The following is a 9,182-nucleotide window of genomic DNA, read 5'->3' as shown; positions in this document are numbered from 1 at the left end:
TGGGCAGAGAGAATGTCAACCCAGGGACCGACCACCAGCAGCAGTTTCTTTCTCCTGCTCTTTGCTGCAAGGCCCGACCTTCATTCCTCATAAGGGAGCCTCCACTTAGTCCTCTATCTCCTATGGCTCAGAAAATCTAGTGGACCTATTCTCAGAAAAACCCATTTATGTACAAAGAGTTCCATCTCCCTCAAAAGTGGGGTGGGCTTGGGAAGGACACTGAGAATCTAAACTGGGCCCTGCCTAGAAATCGCTAGTAGCAGAAGCAGCTAAATCAGGAAAAACTGTTAATTCTAAGTATTGGAGAATCAGAAGTCTAAGCATTAGAGTATTTTTCCTAAAATGTAGCTGAATCGTTGCCTCTCGTAACTTCCACTCATGCATTGCAATTCTGCCCTCTTGAGTCACACGGAATTGATGGAAGAGTACCTCTGGCTTTCCTGGCAATTTTTCTGGAGTTCGATAGAGCCGGTTATAAATCCCAGCTCAGGCACGAAGAAGCTGTGAGCCTGCTCCCTAACCTGTCCGAACCTCAGCTTCTCATGTAAAATTCAGCAAACAATAGGACCTAGCTCACAGGTCAAAACTGTCTACATTAAACAAGAGAAAGCAGGTCAAGGCTTAGTGCAGTCCCCGACAGATTTACATTTCTCAGAAGCCCACATTCAGTCAGATAAAATGCTTTGTGGAGGGTCCGGAAGTGGGGGTGTTTCCAGCTTGGAAAAGGGCCAAGAAGGAATAGAGACCACTCCCACTGAAACCCTTAAAGTTGACATATTGTGCCCTCTTTAAGCAGGGAGAGTTCACCTGGACCTTCAACCAGGGCACATGTCCAACATTTACAGCTGCCCTTGTGTCTTCTTCCCCATCCTGATTAGTTTGCCTAAATCCTTTTTCAGTGTTCCATAGATCGTCTCTGTTATAGGTTGAATTATGTCCCTACAAAAGATATGTTAAAGTCCTAATCCCCAGTGAATGTAAATGCAAATTCACACCTGTGGATGTGACCTTATCTGGAAATAGGGTCTTTGCAGACATAGTTAAAATGAGGACATTAGGTGGGCCCTAATCCAATGTGATTGGTGTCCTTAAAAAAGAAGAAATTCAGAGAGGTGAATGCCATGTGAAGACACAGAGAAACACAGGGAGAAAAGGCCATGCAAAGACAAGGCTAATGTGGGGTTATGTTGCCACAAGCAAAGGAACACCTGGGGCTGTCAGAAACTGGGAAAGGCAAGAATCGCTCCCTATAGCGTTCCCAGGGAGGATGACCCCGCTGACACCTTGATTTTTACACTTCTAGCCTCCAGAACTGTGAGACAATAAATTTCTGTTTGTTACAGCAGCCCTAAGAAACTAATACACGCTGCCAGATATGATTGCCTAATGAATAGGAGAGAGGCGGGAAGACATGTGAACCAAACCAGTCATTGAGTATAAGGGTTGGGAGATGTCCATTCATTTACTTATTCATTCAACAAACATTTACTGAGTACCTATTTAGTGCAGACACAAGCAGGCTAGGTGCTGAGGATAGAGTACTCGAGGAACAAAATCAGGCTCCTTCAGGGAGCATTCTTGTTGTTGGGGGTGGTGGACCTCAGGCAATTAATGGAATATATAATTAATATTAGGGAGGGCTAGAGGTCAGAGAGGAAAAACTGGGTAGTGTGGTGTGGAAGGGAGTGCAAAGCAAGAGAAAGGATGATCAAAAAGGCTCAGTGAAGGGAACTTTGAAGATGAGCTCTAAGCCATGAGTAGGATTCAGCATGGGAAGGTGGAAGAGAGCTTCACACAAAGAGCATGTGCAAAAACCCTGAGATGCACAGAGTTGCACATGTTTGAAGGAGAGAAGGAAGGGCTGCAGCTCTAGATCAACCTGGGCACTTAACACATTGTGATCTTAGGAAGTCATTTATGGCGATTCTGCCAGTGAGGACCCTGTGGCTCGCGGAGGAAGGGACTTGACCTCAGTGTGCCTCAGAAAAGGGCCAGGTCTCTAACAACCAGGTCTGGATCTTTGGGCTAGTTGCGGGAGTGGGGGGGTGGGGGGTGGGGGGAAACGGAGGCGGGCAAAGACATGTAAATCTCAGGCATTTCAAGACTGCGTAAACAGGAGACCCTAGGAAGTGGCTTTTTTTGTTTGTTTGTTAAAAATATTTCAGGAATGTCTAGTAACTTCTTTGAGCTTTTGTTTGCTCACCTGTGAAAGAGGGGGAAAAGGCCTCTTTGTTCAGGTTCCCCAAGGTCGTTTAGGACTACCAAAATACTCAAATTCAGTGCTCCTCCCATTCCTGGAACGCAGGGGGTGGAGGCTGCAGAGTCCGAATCCCAATCCCGTTACTCTTTGGTACGGGCTGTGTGGCCTTAGGCAAGTTACTGCCGGTCTCTGAGATGCTTTTATCGACTCAAAAGGGGGCGGAGGAGCGCGCCTGAGACTAGGCTCGGGTTCCGGACACGCTGTGCCACCTGGCGGCGCTGCGTTTTTCCCCAGCACTGCAGGGAGCACCCGCCCTGCTCAGCCGCCTCTGGAGCCCCGCGGGACCGCGCGGTAGGGCAGCCGGAGCCGGGAGCAGCGCACCGGGCATGCGCGGCCGGTAGAGCCACTCGAGGCAGCCTCTACGCCTCCCCGCGCACCCCCCTCCGTCGCGAGCGCGGGGGCTGTAGTACCGCGGGAGGCCTGTGGCGTCGCTGCGCGGCCGGCCCTGCGGGTTCAGCGCTTGTAGAGCTCTACCCGGCGCGGGCAGTTCTGCGCTCACCTGGTGGCTGGCACAGCAACCTGGGCACCCCCAGCCCGCGGCGCGCCCCCCCCGCCTCCGACTCGCTTCTTCGAGATGTGCTGCTTTGTTTTTGTTTCTCCTAGGCCGCGGGAGCGGCGGGGGCTGGACGCGTCCCGCTGGCGAGACTCCCGGCCCAGCCGCGTGCGCTCTCGCAAGCGGCGTTTGCAAAGTTGGTATTTAACCAAAGGCAGATGCCTACCTGGGGATCCAGAAGAGTGGGGTCAAAGTGGCTCCTGATGATTCACAGCCTCCCACTCTTCACATTTTCTTAGACTGACAAGTAAATGTGTGTCCCCGCCTCTGGGCTGTAAGTTCCACCAGCGCCCGTGTCCGTGTCACGGCTATTTTGTTCATCGCTGACGCGCCAGGGTTAGCGTATGCCAGGCCCGGAGCGGACCCGGCTTCCAGGACCAAGCTGGCCTGAGCCGCCAGCGTCGCTTGCTTGGACCCGGGGTAGCCAAAGCCTGAATAGGACAGGGCCGTCCCTGAAGAGGTTCCCGAGGGAGGTACAAAAGAGAGTGCAAAAAAGGGAGAAGAGCGTTTAGAACGTTCATCGAAATCGGACACAGCTTCGGCATCCCAGCGCGGGATCCGCGGAACAAGGTAGGGGAATTCGGGTGGGGTGTACTCTAACTCGGGTCCCTGGTGGCTCTGGCTGCGTTCTCGCCGCATGCAGTGGACGCCTGTGTGTTGAGAGAGGATGGGGGCGGGGAGAACACCTGGTCCTTCGAGGCAGATAGTTCTAGGCTGCGATGATAGCCTGCCGCCTCACCTCCCCGCTTCTACTCTCATCCATGCTAAAGCATCCAGAGTGCTCCTTCCACAAAGCAGATGGGATGGAGTCACTCCCCAGCTGAAGAGTCCTTGCAGGACCCTCCAGTCCTATACGACCTGACCTCCCACAGCACCCCTTCCTCACTTCTCATTCCTGTGCTTCTCCACGCTGGCTCCCTCTGCAGGGCTGATGCACAGGGCTTCTCTTGTCCCAGGACCCTAGCACGTGTTCCTTCTGTCTGGGACATTTCTCCTCTCAACTCAAAAACCCCCTTCTTAGAGGTCTTTCTAACGGTTTAATCTCCCATAGCCATCACCTCCCCGCACTCTAGCACATCCTTGTGTTTATGTTCTTTATAACAAACTGAAATCATTTATTATTTGTTTACTTGGGTCTTCTCATTCTCCTACACAACGAAATAAGTTATTGGTCTGTCTTGTTCACTTAAGGAGAGGGCCTGGCACTCAACAGACACCTAAGATAATTGAGTGCCTACTATCTTGGTGTGAGTGTCCCGAGCTGAAAGCAGACTTGGAACCCTCAGGTCCGAATATTGACACTTAATTCTTCCTCTACTCGTTCATCTCTAAATTTTCTCATCTGGGAAATGATGGGGATAATAATAGTATCTGAAACTGAGATGAGTTAACTTTGTGGAAGACCGAAAGAGGTGCTCAGCTTGAGAGCCCTAGGTGATTTAGCTATTGCATCAGTTTGGATGGGCTAGGTTACATTGTAGCCATAAACAGCCCCCAAATTTCAGTGGTTTAAAAAGACATAGGTTTATTTTTCATTTATGCCATATGTCCACCATAGATTGCCAAGAACTTGGCTCCTTGACATCAGCCAGGCTGATAAAGCAGCCACCAACTGATGTTGCCGAGGCAAAAAGGAGAGCTTGGCTTAATTCTCACAACTTCCAGTGAGAAGCTCTCAGAAGGAAAGACTAAATTTTCAAGTCTTGCTTGTAGCCAGGTGTGATCATGTCACTGGGTTCTAGTCCATGGGAAGTAAACAGACCTAGAGTATGCATAACATCCAGAAGTGTTCTCAAAGAAGGGGCATGCAATTCTTTGCCCCTTCTTCCCTCTGCTGGCTTAAATAAAGGGGTGAAGAAGTAACAAGTGAGGCTTGCACAGCCACTAGGGATTAGGTAGTGAGTATAACTTGCTGAGGATAGTGGAGCAACAAGGTAGAAGAATGAACCTGGGCCCCTGCTAATCACAGAGCTGCCATACCTGCCGTCTACTGCCGAACCCCTGACTTAATTTTAAAAGGGAAATAAAATGCTGTTTTGGATTTGCTGTCACTCACAGAAAAACCTCATATGAACCAATCCATTGTTTGGGGCAGTAAAGGATGGGAATGGGCAAAGCATGAGCCAACATGATATGAAAAACGAACAGTATGTGTTGGATGATCTACAAAGTCAAATCAACAGAAGCAACAGCTCAGAGTGAGAAGTCTGCAGAAGAAATACAAGTAGTCTTCATCCCAACCCCTTTAAAAGCCCCTAGATAGAAAGTGAGGGCCACTGCATCTCCTGCGGTAAGTAGGAGGCTCTTGCTATTTTTATTGGAATCTCAGAGTGAAGGGTGATGGGTCTTCTCTTCTTTCTTTAAATAGACTTCTTTGAGAGCTCTGTGTGCCTTTCATGGTTCCTGAAGGTTAGATGTGTGTATTCAGAATCAGGTACTCAGCTGGCATGTCATTCTTCCCAGCAGGATGGCGATCAGTTTCAAGATTCCTCAAGTAATTAAAAGTAATAAAAAGAGAAAATTATATCCTGTATCATAATATCCAATTTGGTTTTACATTTATTGAAAATAAAGACCCTTCCTATACTGGGGATGTGTTATTTGCAGACAAGTGCTTGCAAATAACCTGTCTGAAAATCTTCCTTATCATTTATAACTAAAAATGTGAAAATTATAGGTAGCCGGTCATGGATACTGTATTGCCAGTGATGCAGAATGTACATTGCATTGTCATCTATATTTTGAACAAATTTTATTCTCGAACCAAAACATGATACTTGATTTTTAGAACATAATGAACTACTCTCCTTTTAATTCTATAGGATGGATTTCTAGAATTAGAATTGCTGAGTAGAAAGATATCTCTCTCTCTCTCTCTCTCTCATAATCTTTTTTAAAAGAGCTTGACAGGTTAATTTCCTAAACCCTGCAGTAATTTCAGTGCCCATTGTTAGTAACAATTTATAGAACCTCTGCTTGGCTTTGGGTCCCCTCAACCCCCTACTAGGACTGAGTGTAACATTCTTCTGAACTTTTTGCCACCTGTTGTGTGAAAAACATGTTAACTCATTGTTACTTTAATTGGCATTTCCCTGATAATTGTGAAGTTGAGCTCCTTTTCATTTGTCTATGAGCATCAGGATTTCCCCCTTCTATCAAATGGCTATTTTTATCCTTTGATTATTTTTCAACTGGACTATTTTGCCCTTATATTACCAATTTATGGGAGTTACTGAAGTAGCATAATATAAGGATCTTTTATCTGACATACGTGCTTCAAAGACTTTTCCCAGTCTATTCTTTCTGACTTTGCTTATTGTCTTTTTGTCATATTTTGAATACTTACATAGTCAAATGTTTCCTTTTCCTTTTTTTTTTGATTGTCCTGTCTTGCTTAAGAAATCCCCCAGACACACAGTGCCACAAATGCCAAGAGCATACCCATATTTTCATAGATTTTTTCCTAGTTATTGTTACATATATATATTTTTTTATTTTTTTATTTTATTTTTTTTGAGAGAGAGAATGAGATAGAGAGAGAGAGCATGAGAGGGGGGAGGGTCAGAGGGAGAAGCAGAGCAGGGAGCCCGATGCGGGACTCGATCCAGGGACTCCAGGATCATGACCTGAGCCGAAGGCAGTTGCTTAACCAACTGAGCCACCCAGGCGCCCATGTTGCATATATTTTTATCTTTAAAGATTTCATTCTCCTGAAAATTATTTTTTTCTGTAGATAAAAGGAAGAATCTGCCTTTTCCTCCCCGTTTGACAGGCAGTTTTGGATGCAGCAATCTGTATTTAAAGGAACCACCCTTCTCCCGCTGACTTATAATACCACCTTGGCCACTCCTTAGGGTTTCTACTTGTGAATTTCTAGTATGTCTCAATTAGAGTGGCTTTCCGTTAACGAAAAAAAAAATCTGGTAAGGCAAGATTGCCTCCTTAGCCCTTCTCCTCTGTGTATTTTTTCTCTTCATTAGAGTTTTCTTAGGTATCCTTTGACATTTATCCTCCACGTGAGATAATAAGGGTTTTGTTGGTCGTTGTTTGTTTGTTTTCACCTTGTATGCTGGTCCTAAGGGGTACGGAATTGGACTGGTTTGATCAAGCATCCTCTTTGATGACTGGCTTGCCCTTCCCATACGCCCAGAAAGTGACCACTGGGGTACTTGTTTGCTGCGAGGGTCCAGGCGGAGGAAGCTGCTGGGGCTGGGGTGTGTGTGTGGGGGGTGTAGGGTGAAACGCCGCTGGTGTTCTGGTCTCAAATGGGTCCTTTTTACTCTGAAGGGTGCCTCGTAATTCACACAAAAGCCCCGCATTAGCAGCGGGCCTCCGGGGGTGGACCTGCCGGGGAATGGAGGGCCCACCCTAGTTAAAGCTGCGCCCCCCCCACCCCCCATGTGCTCACCTAGTGCTTTGCTATCCCTCAGAAAACAGCTTGTTTGCAGCACCAGGCTGGCGGGGCCTCAGACCCCCTGCATTGAATCCAGCTCCGCCTTTGGCTTTCTGAGCACCTCTCTTCCTGGATCTCCGCACTTTCAAAATAGGTGACCACTTCTCTAGCTGCCTCTCAGCCTGGGACAGCAGTGTTAACTGCTTGTGGGACGGTGGTCTCCTAATTGCCTTCCTTGCTCCTGCCCTCACCGGCCTTCACTGTTCTCTGCTCTGCAGCCAGAGTGATCCTTTCAAACTGAAGTCTTGGGTAGGGTCTGAGTCTGGCCAGAGCGCTCCCACCCCATTCAGAGTCAAAGCTGGTCTCCCCGAGGGCAGCAGGGTTCCACATGATCAGCTCCTGTCGCCTCTCTGACCTCGCTCCGATTACTCTGCCTCTCAGTCATTCGTTCATTCATTCATTCATTCGTTCATCAAATATAGATTGAGTGCTGACTTCTGTGCCACACACTGTTATAGATGCTTGGGACACTCAGTGGACAAACGTGTGTGAGAGAGGAGGGACTAGTCTCTTTGACTGTTCCATGAACTTGGGGACACGTGGGTGCCTCAGACCCGAACACTAGCTGTGTCCCTGCCCGGACTGCCCTTGCCCAGAAATCCACATGCCTTATGTCTTCACCTTCTTCACATTTCTCTTCAAATGTCACCTCCTAGCAAAGCCTTCCCTGACTGCCCTATTTAGGATTGCCATGCATCTGGCACTTACTATCTCCCCTGCCCTATTCATTTCTTTGTGACTCTTAATTTTCTCTAACAGACTTTGAATTTTATAATGTCTAGACTTTATAATTTCTGTCTGTTGTCTCTCTCCCAGCCCTCCGTACAGTGAGAGCTGGAGGAGGGCATGGTTCTCGCCCTACTGTCATTTTATCTGAGTGCCCAGAACAGTGCCTGGCACAGAATGGAACTCCGGAAATATTTTCTGGATAAAAGAAAGGATGAGTGAAAATGAAGAACACTGAGAAGGTTATTGGCCTTTCCGTGCTTCCTTTCCATCTTCTAGAAATGAAGGAGTATAATGGCCACTAACTGATAGGCTCCGTGAAAAGGTCTAATGAAACAATACATTTAGGGGTGCCTGGCTGGTTCAGTCCGTGGAGCATGCGACTCTTGATCTTGGGGTTATGGGTTCGAGCCCTGCGTTGAATGTAGAGATTACTTAAAAATAAAATCTTTAAAAAAATCGCAATACATCGGGGCGTCTGTGTGGCTCAGTCAGTTAAGCAGCCTACTCTTGATTTCAGCTCAGGTCATGATCTCAGTGTGGTGGGCTCTCGAGTCCTGCATCAGGCTCTGAACAAAGCAAGGAGTCTGCTTGGGCTTCTCTCTCCCTCTCCCTTGCCTGCCCCCCCCATAAATAAATAAATCTTAAAAAAAAAACAACCCAAAACCCATACATCTGAAGTGCTTAAAATAGTACTTGGCACACATTAGAGTTCTTGAAATGTAGTTGGGTTTTTTTTTTTTTTAATGTAGTTTATTACTGTTGTTTGTGGTCCCAGTCCCAGTTCCACATCATGTATGTAATGTGCACAGATGCAGCTCAGGATTCATACTTTTTATATCTCGTATGTACCCATGAACAACACATGGTATTGTTTTATGTGCTCTCAAAATTTACTGCTGCAGTATTATGCATGTGTTTTGGAGACCCATTTATGTTGAAATGCATAATCTAGCTCTTTCCTCTTTTTTTAATTTTTTAATTTTTTTTTTAAGATTTTATTTTTATTATTTATTTGACAGAGAGACACAGTCAGAGAGGGAACACAAGCAGGGGGAGTGGGAGAGGGAGAAGCAGGCTCCCTGCAGAACGGGGAGCCCGACGCGGGACTCGATCCCAGGACCCCGGGATCATGACCTGAGCCGAAGGCAGTCGCTTAACCGACTGAGCCACCCAGGCGCCCCTAGCTC

Source organism: Neomonachus schauinslandi, chromosome 2 (genome assembly GCF_002201575.2).
Source record: "Neomonachus schauinslandi chromosome 2, ASM220157v2, whole genome shotgun sequence".
NCBI classification, from domain to species: Eukaryota; Metazoa; Chordata; class Mammalia; order Carnivora; family Phocidae; genus Neomonachus; species Neomonachus schauinslandi.
Note: the sequence above shows the minus strand (reverse complement) of the source record.